Source organism: Erpetoichthys calabaricus, chromosome 3, assembly GCF_900747795.2.
Source record: "Erpetoichthys calabaricus chromosome 3, fErpCal1.3, whole genome shotgun sequence".
NCBI classification, from domain to species: Eukaryota; Metazoa; Chordata; class Cladistia; order Polypteriformes; family Polypteridae; genus Erpetoichthys; species Erpetoichthys calabaricus.
Genome location: NC_041396.2, coordinates 136254644 through 136278543, shown reverse-complemented (window position 1 = coordinate 136278543; position 23900 = coordinate 136254644).

Below are 23900 nucleotides of genomic sequence, written 5' to 3'. Positions count from 1 at the left end.
ACTTATGCAAATCCACTTCAAGCACTGTTCTGCCTATACAGAGGCGCTCGAATAATGGGGATAAATGCGTGCTACATGGTAAAACACATTTTTAGGAGTCTGATCTTTTAAAAAGTGTGAATATGTTTATTTTCTGTTTGAAGCATCTTTCAGAAAAATTAAAGAGTATAAGTAATGTTGAACCTAGTTAATCTGAATTTTTTTAGATGTTTAAGTACCAAAATGAAGAGAATTGTGCATAGTTTGGAAATATTTTGTTTTCAAAAGTGTACCATACAAACTGTTCAATTGCTGCAGGCAAACATTTATGCAGCCATTTAAAATTCAACTAAATAGTCCAGTATGAAGAGTACATCAGAGCTAAACAAGCAGCACTTATTTTCAGTAACTTGAGGTTCACAACACACATAAACATTAAGTACCAGTTTATGCTAACGCATATCTCTATACAGCAGGCCGTCAAAAGTAAAGTGAGATTACAGTAGTCGTTGTATTTTAATTATCAAAAGACAAAGCTCAGATTAAAACTATGTGCCACTAAAGATTTAAAAAATGCTCAGCAGTCAGCGTGAGGGAAGTCATCAGTTTCTGTACATTCACTTTATTCCAAATGTCAGACAAAAATCAAAATGAGTCTAAAAACAAGTAGCACTTAATGCAACCACAACTGATTTTTGGGTGAGCAGAACAATGAAACAGTTCATTATATTAATGAAGAATATAGGGTGAAAAATAAATGCTTGCAATGCTGCTTCTTTAAATGAGTGTGCCAAAGTAGAAAGCAACACTGGCCAAGGCCCCAGTCAGTCAAGGAGGCTCTCACTTGCAATCCAGTTTTGTCATATACTAAGCCAATTTAGAGTTGCCAGTTGCCCTAACAAACCTTTGTGGTATGACGGAGGAAACTATCATACCCAGAGAAAAAAGTCCACGTGGTAACAGAGGAACTGCACAAAGTTCTGTTAAAGTGTCAATATTGGGGTTTGGACTGTTATGTTGCTCAAAGATAATAATTGAAAAATCCTTAAAAATACCAATGTATATAGAAACTTTAAAGCTGCATGGTGTAATTATGCCCTGTGATACACTGGTGCATTTTAAGTGTTCTTTCCAGATTTACAGAAACTTGCAAATCTGTTCCAGAAAAAGTGTGTTCACAGATGATTGTATTTACTGTGACAGTAACTTCTGTTTTAAATTTGAAAACTGAAAACACCATAAAGGAACAAAAAGGTAGTGGATTGCAAGACACAAATCATTTATGGCCAGTAGTGCTGCACTATACTTTTAAATCCGCTGTCCCCTTGTTAAATTTATAACTGTTGTGAAAGATTGAGGTCTCCGTGACCCCTTGAACCCTCAGACTAGATGTCAGACACCAGGTAAAAGTCCAAATAATGGTTTATTAATAATAATAATAATAGTGCACAAAGCACCCTCCTCTCCACAATACTCAGTAATAAATCAATAATCAAATAACAATACACAATCCTCCACTCCCAGACGCGTTGCCCTCCTTCCACCCAGCTCAGCTCGATGTCTGGGATTTCCCGTAGTCCTTTTATATTCCCTGACCCGGAAGTGTTTACCATTCTACAGTGCATGTGATTTCTTATCACTTCCGGGTCAGATAAAAAGTCCTTTACTTCAACCCGGAACTTGCCTACGATGAACTTCCGGGTTATAGGGCACAAACAACTCTCTGGGCCTCCCTGCAGCGTCATCTGTTGGCCCCTGTGATATCCAGCAGGGCTGTAAAGGAAAACTCCATCGTCCATGATTCCCTGCTGGTATTCGGGGCACTTCCATGCAGCAGGGACAGCTCCATCTGGCGTGACAGGCCGGCCATATCCCACACTATGCATTGGCTCAATATGGAGCAGATGCAAAGTTACACCTTGCGGACATCAAGGGAGACCTGCCTTAAAGCATCATCCTGACAGGGTATATTCTAAGTTGTATAGGATTATGTTAAGAAGCCGGTTTACAAATACAAAATGAACATACAATAAACATTTTATATGTATATACTGTACATGGAGTATAGACAGATAAAATGAAAGCATATAAAGTTAATGGCAGTGTGAAATTTAGTTCATTAAAAAAATATAACAAATATGCAATGAAGTCTGTTGGCTGAGGTTAGAGATCAGACATGTTGGACAAGCAACATCAATTTTTTTATACAGTTATATATTATAGTTTATATTACTATTAAGAGGAGTTTAAAACCAGTCTAAAATAATCAGTAAAAGTCAAGCAGACAATCAGCTCTTACTGCATTAGAAAAAGCTGTAACATTTCAGTCTGTTTTTTATCTGAAACAATATAGTACAAATTTACAGTACAACACCCTTCCTTTTTTCCCAAAACACTACCTTAACATACAGGTAAACAAAACATTGTGAAAAGATGAGATATTACAGGTGGTAAAATCATTGAGAAAACCCAATGACTGATCAAGTCAGTGCTGGCTTACTGACATCATTCACTCTCAGAAAATAGTTTTTCATATATATTAATAGCCAGCAGCCATACAACATGCACTTAAGGACAGGTAATCCATCTGAAGCTAAGCATGTTTAGGCTTGGTCAATACTTGGATTGGTAATATCTAGGAAGTGCTTGGTTTGGTGCTGTAAGAGGTGTTAGTGAGACCAGCAGGGGGCGCTGTGGGCCCTGTGGTCCGTGTTTTTATTCCATTGCCCCAGTGCAATGATGGCGACACTTTGCTGTGAAAATGAGATGTAAAACAAGGGCCCTGACTCTCTGTGGTCATAAAAGATCTTTGGACATCCTTTGTAAAAAATAGGGTGTTTCCAGGCTAAATTGTCCATGATAGTATGGTCATTTTGGCCCCCTAATCATCTCCTGTCCCTAATTGGCTAACTGTTTCTTTCATCCTTTCACCACCAATAGCTAGTCATTCAAAGTATGTTGTGAATAGCAGTGAAATCCTGTGCTGCAAAGGCTATATCTAGAGGGCTTCTTCCTAAAATACACACCCCCAATTTTTCCTGTCCAGAGCAGCTACTGGGCTCCACACATTTGAGAAGTGCCTCTGTCTGCTATGATATCTTTCTGTCATTTTAACTATGGCATCACTATATGACATAACAACAGCAAATAGAGTTTAGGTAAGCAATGTGGTCCATGGATATATGTTTTTATATGCTGCAGCTTTTTGTCATGGCATGTATGCATTTCCAGTTAGACAGTAATGCTAAATTTCATTAGTTATTTCCTTAGATGTGCAATAATAAGGTGGATGTTGTGCAGCTTCTTCTGTGACTCTACTGATGTTGTTAGTCAGATTTGTTGATTCTGGTCTTTTATTACTGAAATCTGCATTGTTATCAGCTCTCTTAACAGCAGTCCTTCTGACAGAGTCCTTTTAAACACAAATCTTAAGAGAATAAAACAGTAAAGCATGTTGTTATACATGTGCATAAGGGAGGAAGCTAAAGGGCCTGAATGGGGGCAATTCCATGTCAAACCAGGTGACATACTGACAATAGCCAAGGGGTGCAGTTGAGGAGGGGTGAGTGAGTCACGCCCCCTTTCTGACAGTTACCAGCTCCTTGACCTCACTCAGTACAATCAAGGTGAAAAGTATTTCATTATACACTTGATAGAGTATTCATGGAAACCTGTATGAATTGCAATGTGTATTACACTTGGATAATGCAGAACCTTGGTTAATTAGGGTACGGATAACAGGGTTCTACTATACATACATATCATTTTACTATTATTTAGTAATTGAAGAATTTAATATTTTTGTTTAAAATAAGTCACTGTAAACTGTTGAGTAGGTACCATTATCATGAATAATATTTTGACCTTAAACTGATCCATTCCTTGCTTATTCAGGTTAAGAAAGCCACACATATTTAAAGACAACACTTTCTTTCTTTTTTATTCCACCTTATACAATTTCTTGTATTAGGAATTTGTTAGTTTTCGCATACCCCTTGGGGTCAGAGCGCAGGGTCAGCCATTATACAGTGCCCCTGGAGCAATTACAGGTTAAGGGTCTTGCTCAAGGGCCCAGCAGAGTAGGATCTCTTTTGGCAGTGACGGAGATTCGAACCAGCAACCTTCAGGATACCAGCGCAGATCCTTAGCCTCAGAGCCACCACTCCACCTTGTAAAGTCCTTCAATTCCTTGTTTTTAGTTCTACACATGGAATACTCTTGTTTCAGACACCTTGATAAGAAAGAGCAGTATCATTACAGAACTTGAAGTGGGATCTGTTTGATCAGTAGGTGGAACTCAGTCCACTTGTTCTACAAAGACTGAATTCTATAATTTTTGCATTTATTTTTTGTTCATTAAGTATGTAAAACACCAGTGGGGACTTAATTTAGAAATCCTGTTATTGCTCAAATGAACTAAATGGCGAGATCCTCTCTTTTATAAGTTGAATTGATTTCTTAAATGACACACAAAAAGTGGATAGAAATGGATAACTTAAACAGACAAAATGAAATAAATTAAGATATAAACATAAATTAAGGAGTAAACACCATATCTGAATTACAGTTTCTTTCAGTGTATCTAGTTATTCCTCTGGAGATTTTCTTTGACAGAAGATATTCTAAAATTCTAACAACAGGTTCAACATACTCAGGATATAAGTTTAGTTTATTTAAAAAATGTCCATTGCTGATGCTAAAAAAAAAAGCCCAAATGCTGATACATTCAACTTAATGTCTTTACTCCAGCTGTGAAAATGACTTCTGGCAAATAAACTAACATAATACTATAATTACATTACCATAATCAATACATATGCATGTGATAAAATAAAAACATAAAATTTAAAAATTTATAGTAAGTATGAGAAAATAGGAAAAAACTGTCCACGTATCAACTACTTAACATAAAAGTTATAAATATTATTCTACAATAGTTATAAAAATTGTTGATTTTCTAAATAAGTGAGAGAAGTTTAATTAAAATAGATAGCTGCAGACATTTTAAAAGTTAATAGATGATGTTAAGCATTTTATTATATTTTTCTGTTTGCAAATAACTAGTATGAAAACAAAAAAGCTTATCAAAAAAAAAAGAAGAGAGCATTTCATAGTAGAGCTGAAATCACTTTAATTTTTGTCCCACTTGCTGTGTTAAATATTCCAGTTTTCTACAGTATTAGAAAGCATGGTAAAATGAAACATGCCATATTAACAGAGGGAAGTTTGTAAATAAAATCAGTTAATATATTGTCACAAATACACAATTAAGAACCTTCCAAAGGGCTCAGGAAAGCCGGACAATACCATCAAATGTGTTGCCACTGATAGTCTCTCTGGTTTCCTCCACAGCACTGACCTGTTGCAGGAAGATGACGCCCAGCCCCGCCCTCACCAGGCAACACAAGCACCACCCCTTTTCATGAACTGAGGAAGATAAATGGGGTGCCGAGCCTAGGAGGTGATCTTTTGCCCTGCAAACAATTGCTGAGATAGAGTGCTCAACACTGACATTTTGTGTTTTAAATGCATTCTTTGTTGCCAGAAGTATGACATGTTTTATGGGTTACAGTTCTGAACTTTAAACTTTTTTTATAGTTATTAAACGGGTGTGGCCGGGTTGACACCCCAAAGATTTTCTGAAGTCACCAGTATTCTTCACTTCACAATATATAAAATCAAGCCCAATGCAAAGAATGTAGATAACATTACAATAAATAATGTTTAATATACAGACAAACTTACTACTTAATGATAAATACAACACAAAGCATTGAACAAAAATCTTACAAAACAACTGCACATTATAACCCAATCAGGGCCTGGGAACCTCAAACAGGAGTCAAGTTATAAAGCAACCATTTTAAAACAGCACTGGCAATGATTAATTTTTTACCATAGTTGCACCAGCAATGTTTAACCCCCACAAAAGGATGCCATATTAATGGAAGGACTGTGAGAGGCTATATTTCTTCCATTGAGGGACCGGTTGTGTTCAAAGTTGGAGGGACTCTTGGGCACTAGGAAGATGGTCCTATTCTTGTATATTTTGATATTGGCTTGATAGAGGTTTTGGACACATTCAGTACATACATTTTTCTTTCCCCACCCCTGAGAAGGAGAGCATGGCCAAAGGAGTAATACTTAAAGCTTGTAAACATACAGTGCATCCGGAAAGTAATCACTGCATCACTTTTTCCACATTTTGTTATGTTATAGCCTTATTCCAAAATGGATTAAATTCATTTTTTTCCTCAGAATTCTACACAGAACACCCCATAATGACAACATGAAAAAAGTTTACTTGAGGTTTTTGCAAATTTATTAAAAATAAAAAAATTGACAAAGCACATGTACATAAGTATTCACAGCCTTTGCCATGAAGCTCAAAATTGAGCTCAGGTGCATCCTGTTTCCCCTGATCATCCTTGAGATGTTTCTACAGCTTAATTGGAGTCCACCTTGTGGTAAATTCAGTTGATTGGACATGATTTGGAAAGGCACACACCGGTCTATATAAGGTCCCACAGTTGACAGTTCATGTCAGAGCACAAACCAAGCATGAAGTCAAAGGAATTGTCTGTAGACCTCCGAGACAGGATTGTCTCAAGGCACAAATCTGGGGAAGGTTACAGAAAAATTTCTGCTGCTTTGAAGGTCCCAATGAGCACAGTGGCCTCCATCATCCGTAACTGGAAGAAGTTCGAAACCACCAGGACTCTTTCTAGAGCTGGCCAGCCATCTAAACTGAGCAATCGGGGGAGAAGGGCCTTTGTCAGGGAGGTGACCAAGAACCCGATGGTCACTCTGTCAGAGGTCCTCTATGGAGAGAGGAGAACCTTCCAGAAGGACAACCATCTCTGCAGCAATCCACCAATCAGGCCTGTATGATAGAGTGGCCAGACGGAAGCCACTCCTTAGTAAAAGGCACATGGCAGCCTGCCTGGAGTTTGCCAAAAGGCACCTGAAGGACTCTCAGACCATGAGAAAGAAAATTCTCTGGTCTGATGAGACAAAGATTGAACTCTTTGGTGTGAATGCCAGGCGTCACGTTTGGAGGAAACCTGGCACCATCCCTACAGTGAAGCATGGTGGTGGCAGCATCATGCTGTGGGGATATTTTTCAGCGGCAGGAACTGGGAGACTAGTCAGGATACAGGAAAGATGACTGCAGCAATGTACAGAGACATCCTGGATGAAAACCTGCTCCACAGCGCTCTTGACCTCAGACTGGGGCGACGGTTCATCTTTCAGCAGGACAACGACCCTAAGCACACAGCCAAGATATCAAAGGAGTGGCTTCAGGACAACTCTGTGAATGTCCTTGAGTGGCCCAGCCAGAGCCCAGACTTGAATCTGATTGAACATCTCTGGAGAGATCTTAAAATGGCTGTGCACCGACGCTTCCCATCCAACCTGATGGAGCTTGAGAGGTGCTGCAAAGAGGAATGGGCGAAACTGGCCAAGGATAGGTGTGCCGAGCTTGTGGCATCATATTCAAAAAGACTTGAGGCTGTAATTGCTGCCAAAGGTGCATCGACAAAGTATTGAGCAAAGGCTGTGAATACTTATGTACACGTGATTTCTGTTTTTTTATTTTTAATAAATTTGCAAAAACCTCAAGTAAACTTTTTTCACATTGTCATTATGGGGTGTTGTGTGTAGAATTCTGAGGAAAAAAATGAATTTAATCCATTTTGGAATAAGGCTGTAACATAACAAAATGTGGAAAAAGTGATGCGCTGTGAATACATTCCGGATGCACTGTACCTAAATTGTTGAGTTTAATAGGGCAATAAAGATAAATGGAGAAGAAAACGAAATGCAGAAATAATTATTTCTTCTTATTCTAAAATATTATTGATTAGATCCTACCAGGTTTTGAAAAAGTTCTGTACAGATCCTCTAACTGAGAATTTGATTTTTTTCCAATTTCAAATAATATAAAACATCGGTTTACCACTGACTTATTAGAGGAGAGTTAGGATTCTTCCAACTTAACAAAATAAGTCTGCGTGCCAAAAGTGTAGTGAATGCAATCACAGTTTGCTTGTCCTTCTCCACTTCAAATCCATCTGTAAGAACACCAAACACAGCTATTAATGGGTTAGGAGGGATTGTGACACCAAGGCTGTCTGAAAGGCACTTATATATTTTGGTCCAAAATGATGTTAATTTGGTGCAGGCCCAAAACATGTGACCCAGTGAGGCAGGAGCTTGGTTGCAGCGTACAGTGTCCATTTTAGGACATCCTCCTCCCTCCGAAAAAACTCCATCCTTCCTACTACCTTCGACAAAATATTCCTCCTCCCTGCGAGGAATCCCCAGTCATCCCTCCTCCCTCCTCTCTCCTCCCTCCTCTCTCCTCCCTCCTCCCTCCTCCATCCGCTCTCAGTTCTCCACTGTACGTTTTCCGCCATCCACCCTCCTATCTCCGTCATCCGCCTTCAGCTCTCCATCAAACCCCACACTCCCCCCGCCCCCTCATCGACATTTTCGTTAATGAAGTGACGTAATACTTCAGCTCCACCTTCTTCACAAGTTCATTAACCATGCCACCCGCATACAAACTTAAAAGGTTTAAATAAAACAGAAATATATACCTTTATTTTTAACTTCCTTAACTTGTGGAGGGTGTATCCTGTAGCAAAGCCCTAACTTTTTTCACGAAAGCCCCTTTCAGTCAATAAGCCTTAAAAACAGGTGTAAAGATATTGACAACAAGCAACGCAAACCCACCAAGACATGGAATCGTTTAAATCAAGGCGCTGTGCTACCTTATTCCAGATCGGTCCTAAGGCGTTCGTATTTTTCAAAGCAGTTCTGGTTTCCATCTGCATCTGTAGCTGAGTTGAAAAACACCATCCCATACTATTAGTTAACGATTAACACATTTCTATATGTATTGTAAGCATACAATACAACTGATAATATGTTGCGCTTATTTATCTGGTGTACCGACATTTTTGCGTGGTTTGTGCCCTTCAGAATGAAAAAAGTTTGCATTTACCTTTTTAATAAAAGGCGAGCTTTTAAGCCTGAAAAATCACACCGTAAATGCACACGTTTAATTGCACATGTGTTAATATGTATGCTTAAACAATATTAAAAGACACTCAACAATTAACGTCATTTACTTTCGTTCCCACGTTTGAGTCGTGCTGTAAATTCTTACTGTGAAATATAATTGACAAATAATTTGGTTAATGAACTTGTGAAGAAGGTGGAGCTGAAGTATTACGTCACTTCATTAACGAAAATGTCGATGAGGGGGCGGGGGGAGTGTGGGGTTTGATGGAGAGCTGAAGGCGGATGACGGAGATAGGAGGGTGGATGGCGGAAAACGGACATCGGAGAACTGAGAGCGGATGGAGGAGGGAGGAGAGAGGAGGGAGGAGGAAGGAGGGGTGACTGGGGATTCCTCGCAGGGAGGAGGAATATTTTATCGAAGGTAGTAGGAAGGATGGAGTTTTTTCGGAGGGAGGAGGATGTCCTAAAATGGACACTGTAGCAGCGTTCGCAGGTTGGATCTTGCCCTGGAAATATTTTGGACAGTTTTAAGCAAGACAGATGAGCTCGATATATAATTTTGAGTTAAACAATTCTATGCTTTGCGCATATGGAGCTCGAGTGAATTCTCTGCATTGCTACCTTCCACTCCTTTTCTGATATATTAATTAAGAGATCTTTTTCCCATTGTCCTCTTGAATCTTTGAAAGTGAGGGACTCTAATAAAATTTTATATATTGCAGAAATGGTGTCTAAGTCCTCGAAATTGAGCAGTATTTTTTCCAGCATGGTGGAAGGTACGAGATGAGGAAAATCGGGCTGTTTCTGTTTAACAAAGTTTCTAATTTGAAGATGGTGAAAGGGATGTGTAGCTGGAAGGTTAAATTTGGAATGTAATTGTTCAAAGGATGCAAAGATATTGTCTATATAAAGATGTCTGAGCAATTTAATCCCAAATCTTTTCCAGAGATTAAAAACTAGATATGTTTGCGAGGATTGAAAGAGATGGTTCTCCTGCAGAGGTGCCACAGATAAAATATTTTCCATCTTAAATTGCTTTCTAAATTGGTTCCATGTTCTGAGTGAATGAAGCACAATTGGGTTATTAGTATATTTGCAATAACTTGCATTTATTGGAGCGCAGAGCAGGGAATATAAAGAAGTGCTGCAGGATTTTACTTCTATTGCGGACCAGGCCTGTGTATGTTCATCTATTTGTGTCCAGGTTTTTATAGCTTGAACGTTTGCTGCCCAGTAATAAAACTGAAAATTAGGTAGAGCCATGGCACCTTCTGCCTGAGATCTCTGTAGTGTCGCTTTCGGATACGTGAATGTTTTGAGTTCGAAATAAACAAGGTTATGGTTGAATCTAATTGCTTACAAAATGATTTATTCATGTATATTGGAATGTTTTAAAATAAAAAAAGAAGCTTAAGAAGGATATTCATCTTAACAACGATAATTCTTCCAGCTAGAGTGAGATGAAGGGTTGACCATCTATGCAAGTCTTGCTCAATTTTTTCCATACAGACGGCGAAATTTTGTTGGACTCATGTTGGTGATTCCTGGGATTGCATTGCGAACTTCTTGCTTGTGGATTTGTTGAGCTAAAAGCTTATTAGCTTTCTCTCCGTGTTCATAGTAATGATGTCTTGATTTATAAATAAATTGTTCAGTTTCTTTAGTTGTCAAGATGTTGAGTTCTGTATGCAGAGCCTGCTTTTTCCTATGAAGAGCCTCACTTGGATGCCTGGCTTGTTCTTCATCTATTCTAGTAATTTTGCTTCTTAGCTCTGACACTTTCTTGGTTTCTAATTTATTTCTGTGGGAAAGACATGAAATAATCTGTCCTCTTAAGTAGGCCTTTAGAGTTTCCCAGAGTGTTCCTGCAGAAACCTCTGAGGGTGTGTTTGTCTCTAGGAAGAGACTGATTTGTTTGGATATAAATTCTGTACAGTTCTCGTCTGCTAATAGAAGTGGGTTAAGACGCCATCTGCGAGGTGAGTGTGAGGGGCATAATGATTTTAGCTCCAAGATCAGAGGTGCATGGTCAGAGATAACAATTGTGTCATATTTGCAAGATTTAATCGTAGGCAAGAAATTATTATCTATAAAGAAATAATCAATTCTTGAGTAGCTATGATGCACTGGTGAATAGAACAAATATGTTCTTGAGTTTGGGTTTAGAAACCTCCAGGGGTCTGATAAGTTGTGGTCAGTTACAAACTGTGTACTTGTCTTTGCAGTGTTAGATGTCGTCCCCCCTGTGACAGGAGTCCTATCTAAAAGTGAATTTAAAACACAATTAAAGTCCCCAGCCATTATAATTTTATGAGTGTTCACATTGGGAATGGATGCAAATAGATTTTGCATGAATTCCTTATCATCGACATTGGGTGCATAAACATTTATCAAACTCATTTTACAGTTAAATAAGTTGCCCATGACCATCACATATCTCCCTTCAGGGTCCGATACTACATATGATGCTACAAATGAGACTGTTCTATGTATGAGAATTCCCACACCTCTAGTTTTCTTTGTAAAGCTAGAATGGAACATTTGGCCAGTCCAGTCTTTTTGTAACCGGAACTGATCCTTGCTTAGTAAGTGGGTCTCCTGTAAAAATACTATTTTAGCGTTTAAGCCTGTTAGGTGAGAGCATACCTTCTTTCTCTTTAATTCGTGATTCGAGCCTTTAACATTCCAGCTCACAAAATTAACTGTCCCACCATGGAGACATTGATTCTCAATTTTTGATGTCATTTTATAGTCTTAACTGGTAGTGAGGCAGTTTTAATCTTAATTTCCAATTTCCCCACAAGTTATTGCCATACAGCCTATTGTTGCGTTGATAGTTATAATTATAAGGATTAAAAGGATAGATTAAATATAGCCTGCTCTCTTTCTCTCCCCCCATACCCCCCCCCCCCCCCATTTTGCTTCCCCATGTGAGGCTAGACCCCACTTCACAATGTCCCAGTCCTCTGACATACCGAGAGACCGAGCACGTCCAAAACAAAACAAGCCCCCCCCCCCCCCCCCCCAAAAGGGCAGCGGCGTTTGAGAATTAAAAAGTACAGATATCTATTGTAGCTAAAGTGTAAAAACTATCTGCCAAAAATATAATCATTAACAGACTTTAAGCCTAAAATATAATCTTCAGCAATTTTAAAATATTAAGATAATAAAATAATGAACCCTGGGAATGGTGTTAAAAAGTGGTCTAGGATAAGTATAGTATTAGAAATAACAATAAACCAAGGGTATGATGTTAAACAGTCTTCTTTAGGGTAGTAAAAGAAAAAAAAAAAAAAAAAAACCTACTTTAATTACTTCCACACTCTCACGTCTATAACTGTAATTAAAACATAAACATAAAGCGTCCAAGTAGAGAAAAGGATGTATAATTATAATACCGTATCTTTACAAGTGGATCAGACAGCAGGTGATAAATCCTTGCCATGCCATGACAGGATACGGCTCATTATTGTCTTTTAAAAGAGTGTTGGGAACAGCTTCTTTAATTCTTTTTTCAGCTTCCTCCTTGCTGGAAAATACGTAGTATTGGCCTTGAACTTCCACTTTCAGTTTGGTGGGATACAAGAGGCTGTATTTGATATTGGCTTTCTGTAGCAACTCTTTAATGTCAAAGTAGGCTGCGTGTTTTGCAGCTGTTGAAGGTGAGAAGTCAGGGAAAATACGAATGAGATTATTTTCAAATATAATCTTGTAAATTTGAAGAAATTAAAGATGTTTTAAATTTTGGTGATTTGTATGTTTGAAGTTGTAATTAACATTAAATAAAACATATGATGTTGTTTAATTTTCAAAGCTGGAATTTCATTTATTAAATTAAATTACCATCAAACAATGATCTTATTTATTTTGGTTACATATAAACATTTTATATTTGTGTGTACACTTTTTAAAAATAAAATATACTCAGTTCTAAAATCCTAAATCAAATTTGCATTTATTTACCTAATATTTGTAATAAACTGCTACTGTGGTCACTAGCAGGTGTATCTGAGCCCCAAACACCAGATACAACTGAAGCACACAAGTCACAGGTTGAAATAAATTATTTTTTTTATTTGTTACAAATACCTTATACAGGTTTATTCTCTTAACAGAATACACCATTTTTCTTTTCTTTTAATTCTGCTCCACTCCTCTCAGGTGAGTTTAGCCCAACTCCATTCCTGACTCTGATTCACATGGGTAGGTGGAGCAGTTTATTTTTATCTTGAATCCAGGAGTACATCTGGTACAGCAAGATTGCCATCTGGAAGCACTTGCTGGGCCAGGTAGAACATCCACCTGATAGGGGAGCCTCCTCCTAACAATTCCCCCAACATGGGCTGCCCACCAGAACTATAACTGACATGAAACTCAGTGGATGTTCAAACAGGAGTCGTTCAAGAGGGATGCTGCCACCCAGTGTACTTCAGGGAACACATGCCCCAGAAGGCAGTCTCCATCTGTACTTCTGCTATAATGGACCCCCAGATGAAAAAAGTACTACTAACCAACAGACCAGGATGCCTGGACATCTGCTTATGAACGTGAACATACTATATGGCGTCAACCAGTTCACAATTCATTTAAACAAACATATTTAAACAAACATAAACATAATGTTAGGGCAGAGAGGCGTTTCTTTGGCTAAGAATCTGCACTGGTATCTGAAAGGTTGCCAGTTCAAATCCTGTTACTATCAGAAAGGATCCTGCTCCACTGGGACATTGAGCATGACCCTTCACCTGAAAATTGATCCAGGGGTGTTGTACAATGGCTGATCCTTTGCTCTGTCCTCCAAAGGTCATGTAAAAAGACAATTTACAGTGCATTCGGAAAGTATTCACACCGCATCACTTTTTCCACATTTTGTTATGTTACAGCCTTATTCCAAAATGGATTAAATTCATTTTTTTCCTCAGAATTTTACACACAACACCCCATCATGACAACGTGAAAAAAGTTTACTTGAGGTTTTTGCAAATTTATTAAAAATAAAAAAACTGAGAAATCACATGTACATAAGTATTCACAGCCTTTGCTCAATACTTTGTCGATGCACCTTTGGCAGCAATTAAAGCCTCAAGTCTTTTTGAATATGATGCCACAAGCTTGGCACACCTATCCTTGGCCAGTTTCGCCCATTCCTCTTTGTAGCACCTCTCACGCTCCATCAGGTTTGATGGGAAGCGTCGGTGCACAGCCATTTTAAGATCTCTCTAGAGATGTTCAATTGGATTCAAGTCTGGGCTCTGGCTGGGCCACTCAAGGACATTCACAGAATTGTCCTGAAGCCACTCCTTTGATATCTTGGCTGTGTGCTTAGGGTCGTTGTCCTTCTGAAAGATGAACCGTCGCCCCAGTCTGAGGTCAAGAGGGCTCTGGAGCAGGTTTTCATCCAGGATGTCTCTGTACATTGCTGCAGTCATCTTTCCCTTTATCCTGACTAGTCTCCCAGTTCCTGCCGCTGAAAAATATCCCCACAGCATGATGCTGCCACCACCATGCTTCACTGTAGGGATGGTGCCAGGTTTCCTCCAAACATGACGCCTGGCATTCACACCAAAGAGTTCAATCTTTGTCTCATCAGACCAGAGAATTTTCTTTCTCATGGTCTGAGAGTCCTTCAGGTGCCTTTTGGCAAACTCCAGGCGGGCTGCCATGTGCCTTTTACTAAGGAGTGGCTTCCGTCTGGCCACTTTACCATACAGGCCTGATTGGTGGGTTGCTGCAGAGATGGTTGTCCTTCTGGAAGGTTCTCCTCTCTCCACAGAGGACCTTTGGAGCTCTGACAGGGTGACCATTGGGTTCTTGGTCACCTCCTTGACTAAGGCCCTTCTCCCCCGATCGCTCAGTTTAGATGGCCGGCCAGCTCTAAGAAGAGTCCTGGTGGTTTCAAACTTCTTCCACTTACGGATGATGGAGGCCACTGTGCTCATTGGGACCATCAAAGCAGCAGAAATTTTTCTGTAACCTTCCCCAGATTTGTGCCTCGAGATAATCCTGTCTCGGAGGTCTACAGACAATTCCTTTGACTTCATGCTTGGTTTGTGCTCTGACATGAACTGTCAACTGTGGGACCTTATATGGACAGGTGTGTGCCTTTCCAAATCACGTCCAACCAACTGAATTTACCGCAGGTGGACTCCAATTAAGCTGCAGAAACATCTCAAGGATGATCAGGGGAAACGGGATGCACCTGAGCTCAATTTTGAGCTTCATGGCAAAGGCTGTGAATACTTATGTACATGTGCTGTCTCAATTTTTTTATTTTTAATAAATTTGCAAAAATCTCAAGTAAACTTTTTTCATGTTGTCATTATGGGGTGTTGTGTGTAGAATTCTGAGGAAAAAAATGAATTTAATCCATTTTGGAATAAGTAACATAACAAAATGTAGAAAAAGTGGTGCGCTGTGAATACTTTCCGGATGCACTGTAGCCTAGGATATTAACATAGTATATGAAAATCTAATTTATATCTATATATGTATATATATATACGAATGCCGTGAATGTAATTACCCCGATCTACATGCTGTCACGCCGTGGCGCAACGTTAGGGGCATCGCCTCTGGCACTGACGTCCGAGGTTTGATTCCCGAGAGGGAGTGCAGTGGAGTGTGTACACCTGATGAGCCCAGAATGAGGGCGAAACACGTGTCGTGTACTCTTTGCATTTATTTGACAGTAAACTATTTCAACCATTCTATGATCTGCTCCTCACAAACTGAGGGCACCGTGGCGGATGTTAGCAGATTGCTGGCCAACCACAAGCGTTACCTGGTAGGTAACCACCCATACAATCAGATTGTGACACAGACTACGAATGCCGTGAATATATATATATATATATATATATATATATATATATATATATACAGTGATCCCTCGCTATGTCGCGCTTCGCCTTTCGCAAGCTTCACTCTATCGCGGATTTTATATGTAAGCATATTTAAATATATATCGCGGATTTTTTGCTGGTTCGCGGATTTCTGAGGACAATGGGTCTTTTAATTTCTGGTACATGCTTCCTCAGTTGGTTTGCCCAGTTGATTTCATACAAGGGACGCTATTGGCAGATGGCTGAGAAGCTACCCAACTTACTTTTTTCTTTCTGTCTCTTGCGCTGACTTTCTCTGATCCTGACGTAGGGGTGTGAGCAGGGGGGCTGTTCGCACACCTAGACGATACGGACACTCGTCTAAAAATGCTGAAAGATTATCTTCACGTTGCTACCTTCTGTGCAGCTGCATAGTGAAGCGACATGCTGCACGGTGCTTCGCATACTTAAAAGCTCGAAGGGCACGTATTGATTTTGACTGTTTGTTTTTCTCTGTGTCTCTCTATCTCTCTCTCTCTCTCTCTCTCTCCCTGCTCCTGACGGAGGGGGTGTGAGCTGCCGCCTTCAACAGCTTTGTACCGGCGGGCTTCGCATACTTAAAAATCCAAACTGCCCTATTGATTTGTTTGCTTTCCTCTTTCTCCTGATGCGCACTCCTTTGAAGAGGAAGATATGTTTGCATTCTTTTTAATTGTGAGACAGAACTGTCATCTCTGTCTTGTCATGGAGCACAGTTTAAACTTTTGAAAAAGAGACAAATGTTTGTTTGCAGTGTTTGAATAACGTTCCTGTCTCTCTACAACCTCCTGTGTTCTGCGCAAATCTGTGACCCAAGCATGACAATATAAAAATAACCATATAAACATATGGTTTCTACTTCGCGGATTTTTCTTATTTCGCGGGTGGCTCTGGAACGCAACCCCCGCAATGGAGGAGGGATTACTGTATAGGAATATGCCTAAGTATTGGTGTATAAGGTCAGTAAAAGAGTTGATCAGGGTCTTCCACCAGTATCATGACTAATGTATGTGTGCAGCATAGAAGTGGTTAAGGACACCAAACGCAATGCAAGAACAGAACCACCTGGGAGACAGAACATCTAGCAATACCAGGTTGTAAGGTATGGGATTACCATATATTGATAAGGTTTCTCTTTGTCAAATATTAATATTTCGAACATTATAAAATTAAACTGAACTAACTGCCTGCTTCCCTGGCTTACATTTCTATTTACTTCACTGTTGGGTCAGCCAGGTCAGCCGGATGCCCTAATAGAATTTTTACAGGAGCACGATGTAGAATAAAGTGTGGGTAGTATAGAATTCATACAGTGACATTATATAATATAAAGTGTGGGTTGTATACATCAAGTATTTTTAAAGGTCAGAGTAAAAAAATAGACTTTACGAAAAATGGTATATGTTTTTGAGAAGAGGTGTCCCCAAGAGCCTTTCCACAATGAAACAATAGTACAGCAGCTCTACTTCCTTTTCTGTTTTAAGGACTATCTAACCTGTGTTGTAAAGAGATGATTATCAACTTTGTGTATGCTATCGTTATTTTTACAACTCATTAAAAATTGCAAGATGAAATATTTCTTAATGTGCAGGTAGAGAAAAGCAATTTTTACATTTGTATTAAGCAAAAATTGTTTAATGTTACACTATGTTAATAAAAATTTGAATTGCTTTCCTTCTCTCTACACCTGGCCCAGTATGCAATAATAAAGATCAAAACAATAAACCTTGCATGTGATCGTATTTCTCAGGTTCCTAATCTTTTTATTGCCATGAAAACTTATTAATACTATTATAATAGATCATATTCTGGAATCACATACTAGCAAGGGAGAAAAAGCATCATTACCAGTTGGTACTGGTGTTAGATAATCATAATTACAGCAAGTCTTGGACTGTAGCCTAGACAGTTATCACTGTCCATTTTTAGATCTCAGTGAGGCATTTGGTGGCCAGCTGACTAATCTGAAAGATATTTTCTTTAGACTAGAAATTTGGGCTTAAAGTGCCAACCCGACATAATCTATGCAATTCTGTGTTCTTCTTCTCCTTGTGTATAGCTCTTGGCATCTGCAATACCTATGTGCCTTTCCACTTACTATATGTGTCTTGTGATTGATGTACTTGTAGTTAGTAGATCATTCAGAGCAATATAATGATGTGCAAAATGCTGTAGAAAATAAATGGATGCTGTATGAATGATAAAGTGTGTATCTGATAATCATTTATTTCCTAGCCCTCTTAACTTGATGTGTAACCCAGTCTTTTAAGCTGAACTGAAGTGTACAGTAAAAGGTCCTCAGCATATGTTAGTTGAGGACGCACTCAAATCATCCATGAATGCAGAATAATGCTACTGAGGCCAAAGTATTACATATGTAAGGGCTTATTTTTCACAAAAATGAACTAAATGGAAGGTTCAATAAAGAAACAATATTCAGTAAAGTAGAAACTAAACAAAACACAAACTCTGCTGCTTTTTCCTGCAGATCTTTCTAATTGATAATGGCTTTGATGATTGGTTCCTTGTATCTTAGAAAATAGTACCTAGTCTTGTGATTTTCTTTTGATTTAAAGCTCATCACTTTTTAGGTATATTTTTAAGCTTGTCCTGCAACTTTTGCTTCCAAACAATCCCCAGACTGATTTTTACTGTTATAATGGTCTTTTTTGTAAGTCACTTTGGATAATAGCTTCTGCTAAATGACTAAATATATATAGTCCCATTCAGGTATGCAGTGCTTTCCTTCAGGTGAGGTGGCACATCCACTTGCCCACCACAAAATACCACAACAATGCACTACTTTATCTTCAACCTCCTGACTCACCTATCTTTCTACTTCACGTTATGTTCCTCATTTCAGTTTGACATTTGTGCTGTTCATCATCATTAAACTCTAAGTTCACTGGTGATCTTTTAACCACCAGCCAGGGAACACTACATAGATTACAGTCACAAGATTACCGTGTGGAATTTCTGGGTTTGTTCTATTGACATTTACTCCAAGTCACTACCACGAAGCCTGTCCACCACAATCAGGACAGGATGCATGCATAGCTTGACAGGCCTCTCTAGTGCCAAATATTTGCTAGAGAGACATCTATTAAAATTTCTATAGGATTAAGGTCTGGACTTTGATTTAGTCATCCGAAAATATGAAATTTCTTCAACCTTATCCCACCTGTGACACATGGTGATGGCAGCTTCATGGTTTGGGCCTGCTTTGGTGCTTCTGGACCAGAATGGCTAACCAGAATTGATTGAACTATGAATTCTGAATTGTACCAGTAAATTCAATATGAAAATGTTGTGGAAGTACTTGAATGAAACAGATCATACACGGGACCCCACCAACATCCTGGTGTTAAAGCAGTTCTGAAAGGAGGAATGGGCTTAAATTCCACCAAGCTGAAGGGTTAATCAACAGTTACTAGAAATGAAGTGGGGTGTATGGGGGTGGGGGGGGGGTGGGGGGTGTTACGAAACTGAAAAAAACAATCCATATACTTTTTCACACAGAGATATAAATCATTTTCTTTAATAAATAAATAAACAACTATAATTTTTTTGCATTATTTGTTTAATTAGATTTTATGTATCAAGTTTTAGGAAAAGCTGATCAAATTTAGGTCATGTTTATGCAGAAATAAGAAATTCTAAAGGGTTCATAAACTTTCTAGCACCATTTCAAAACCCAATTATTTGAATCATTCATTCACTACATCAATCAATGTGGGACATATACAATGACTTCTAACTTTTAAAATTTTTAGAGGCATGCCTTTTAGAAAATGCAGGAGACAGAGAATGTGCCTTGACCAATTGCACAAAACAGGTAAGTGTGCCAAAAAATGCAAGTAACATATGCAAAGAATGTTGCTGCAAAAAGAACTTTCTCGGCTTATGTAGGAATTAGTATACTTAGTTATGCAAACAACCAGTTCAAAAGCTTGGTTGTCACCTTCTTGCCAGCAAGAACCATTTTTCTTTATGAATGAACACTCACTTGCTGCATCGATCAAGGTGGCTTTTCTTTGTCCAGCCAAATGAAGAGTGTAATCTGTTGAATAGTATTTTATTTTATTTGTTTATTTTGTGGATAATTGTTTTATTAGATTAAGCCAAAATATGACAGTTGTTTGATAGGTATGGTAAAAAAAGTAATTTTAACACTTTTTCTTGGAGAAAATTGCTTCAAATGTTTGTAGAATGCAAACAACTTGTTGCTTCTGGCTGAAATTTGGCCTGACTTGTTCTGAAGAGTGACACTTGCTAGCCATGACGTCATCAAATGAATTGTATGGCTATCTCATAGAAATTTACCAGACCTATCAAACAACCCTCATAAATCAAAATGAACAATCAAAATGTTGTATGAAAACCCCAAACTTTGTTCTCTAACCTTCACATCTATCTCATGACAGAACTAAAAATTAGAATTAGAGAAAATATCAGAGGTCCTCGGTCTTCCACTTAAGCACTAATTGGGTGAATGAGCTCAATAATCATTAATAAGAAGAGCTCCAGGAACATCAGATTATAAAAAGTGGATTTCCAAGAGTCAAAGGAGAGCTAGACCTTCCAACAAGAGCCTAAAGCAAGCTTGGCAATGATGGTGTCAAGGGTGAAAGTGCTCTTCTGGAGAAGAAAAAGAGAAAAAGACAAAAAATTTAGAAAAATTAAGATAGGAACTTTCCCAGGTTCAATCACAGTAAAATTTAAAATAAAAGTTTTTTTGCCAACCAGATGGCCAAAAAATCCTACCGACTATGCCAGCTATGATAGAAACTGGGGTGTCAGTCAGCGAGCCCCAAACTCCCAAATGGAGGGCTTCAGTCATCTCCTGTTCTGGAGGAATAAAATACCTCAGCAATATCTTTCACTTCCAGTGGGCTGTCTGTCCATCTCCTTCGGCCATCACTTCTAGGTCTGGTTTCTTCCTTTCTCTTGGTTGGGATGCCCATCTGCCTGTTCGGAGCCTCCCATCCGGTAAGGAACCATCCCCTTCTCTGGTCAGGATGCCCATCCAACCCATGTGGCATTTACAACAGAAAAAGCAGATAAAATAAAAAATGAAAGAAGAAAGGTAATTTCTAGTTGATGGAAATAATTGTCCATCACTCCATAATGGGGTTTGGTAATGAAGTGGTTTGGGGAAAATTAATCTGCCTTTGTATTTATTTTAAATGTTTGAAAATTCATTTCATAGTTGTTTTGTTTGTTACTATATTCTGAAATTTTTGTAGTAAACATAAGAATCTGAGCCCATTATGTGGCTTGTGAGATAAATTGCTTTGATTTTTACCATAGTAGCTATCAACAAGAAAAAGAACGATTCCATCTCTATCACTGAACAATCTAAATAAATTAATGTTAAGTAGGGCATATCTGTCTGCATTTATCAATCTATTTTATACAGGATGGGGAGGAGGCAAAGCAAGGAAAAAACTAACTATGGATGAAGCACCATCACATGCACTTCAAAACTGCGTGCACATTCACCATGCCAGTTCAGAATTGCTGGACTCAAAGGCCACAAACAAAATTTACACATACAAGAATCAAACCAGCATCTGAGTTCTGCTTGCTATGGAATGCATCAATTTAAAATACCACTTTTATTAGTGGGTGGCACATTCAACAACCAGTGTTGATTCCTACCTTTCTACCTACTGTTACTCTGGCTCCTAAATCCCTAAACTGGATTATGCAGGTCTGAAATGGTTATGTACATTAATTATATGCAATGTGACAGTAGATGGCGCTATAACAGTGCTTAACCTGTATAACAGATAGAGGGCGCTATTGCACCCTTGAACCCTTGTTCCAGACACCAGACACCAGGTTAATACACAGTGCACAAAGCACTCTACACTCCACACTACTCATATAATAAACAATAACTAATCAATAATCAATCTTCTACTCTCCCAGATGCGTTGCCACCCTTCCACCGAGCTCAGCTCGCCATCTGGGATTTCCCATGGTCCTTTTATAGTCCATGACCCGGAAGTGCTCCCGAACCTCTGTCCATGTGATTTCTTAGCACTTCCGGGTCAGATAAAAACCACTCTTTCTTCATTCTGGAAGCACATCGTTCCTTTTGTCCATGTGACCAGGACGCACTTCCAGGTTACAGGGCACGTAGTATTCCCTGTGCCTCCCTACAGCATCTCCTGGTGGTCCCCATGGTATCCAGCAGGGCTGGTTGTAAAAACTACAAGGTCCATGAGGCCCTGCTGGAATTCGGGGAACTTCCATGCTGCCGGGAGGGCTCCATCTGGCAGTTTGGCGGTGTTGGCCAGAATATATGGCCGGCCATCCTTCACACCTGACACAGGCAGACACGGGAGGCACACTGATAAAAACACATAAATGTTTTTATTTCTTTTTCTTTTCCTGTAGGAAACGCCTTCCTTGTTCCCCACAGGCACAACACAGTCCCACAAGTACAGTACCACACAATTCTTCTTCTCTTTACTTTCCTCCACCACTCCTCTCTGGCAAGCTTCGTCTCCCTCCTCCAGACTCTGGCTCCCGGAGTGGTGGTTGCTGGATCCTCTTATAGCCCACCTGGAAATGCTCCAGGTGTTGGATGACTTATTTCCGGCTTCACTTCCGGGTGTGGTGGAAGAACCGCCCACATGGAGCCCTGCTGGGGGATCCAAGGCACCACTGCCACCGCTGTCATCTAGCGTCCCGGGGAGGTACTGTTCTGTCCATGCTTGTTCCAACGGATCACACAAAGAAGAAATGTCCCGGCCAGACAAGGCCCCTGGCCATCCGCCACACCATCTACAGTGATACTGGGTCTCATTCATGAAACCCAGGGAGCAGAACAAATTTGTTCGTAAAGCGTTCATAGCTGCCTCTGTGCTCTCAATTCTCTTTTCTGTTTTGTCAGGAGACCCCCGTTTTATTTTAGTGATCTCCTATTTAATCTGGGGCTTTCTCACAGTCCGAGTCTCTCTATTTATTAAAGAGAGCCCCTTTCCTGTCTGCACCCCTTTAGATTTAACAACGACTGGTGGTTGCATCTTTAGATCCACATCGCTCCGGAAGACAGTACTGTTCAGCTGGTCCAGTACGATAAGACCTTCCCCCGCCCTCTCGGTCATTGTTTCACACTCTTTTGTAGGGCATGCAGTGATTTGGCACCCACTACTTATTAAACGCGGGCCCGGATCACACTGCGTCCCTTTATGCTGTACGGTACTGGCATTACTCACCTGTACCGCCAAAGCATATAAGACAGGAGTTTGTTGTCCTAAACGCCGCAGGAATTCATCCACTTTCCGGATAGGCGCTTCGGCCGTTGCTCCCAGTTCCTTTATCCTACTCTCGATCTCCATCAGCATCTGTAAGAAACTCCGTACGGGCTTGATTAACTTTTCGAGTACCCGCATGTCCATAAAGTTATTTAATTCGGCCGGATGCAGGTTCACTTCTGCATTCTCCTTACCTGCCGGCCGGGAGCCAATGAGCACGCCCGCTGTCGGCACGTGTTCTGACGGGTTTCGCGGAGACTTTTGGGATTTGGAGTCTCATATTTTAGAGGGCCGGGGTGGCACCACTGGCCGACTGCGATCCGCCTTTTCTAATTTAGCGGCGGAGCGTTCAGTCATATCCCATCCCTCATTACCTTTATCTAAGGCTAGCGCTGCTTCGCTTGCCTCCCCCTTCCCACTTCAGGGAGCTCCGTAGGGGAAACGACAACCTCACCTATGGACTGTTGTTGACCTTCTCCTTCCCATAATCCGTCTGGGAAGATCACGTGCCCAGTTTCGGCGAATGGAAGGTGACCCTCATGGTCATATGATCGATTGTAGTCCTTTAGGTGTTCCCAGCCTGCTCCGGGATAGTCCACATGACTATTCTCATCGAATAGGATCCCCAGTTTTGTATTCCTAGATTGGCTAGACTCTTCGTCATTGCAGCCATCTTGCCTAGGTAAGGAGTATGTTTCGGACGCACCAGCTGAATCCAGAAGACAGGCCTCTGCAAAATAATTACAATAAGATCCTGGCGCAT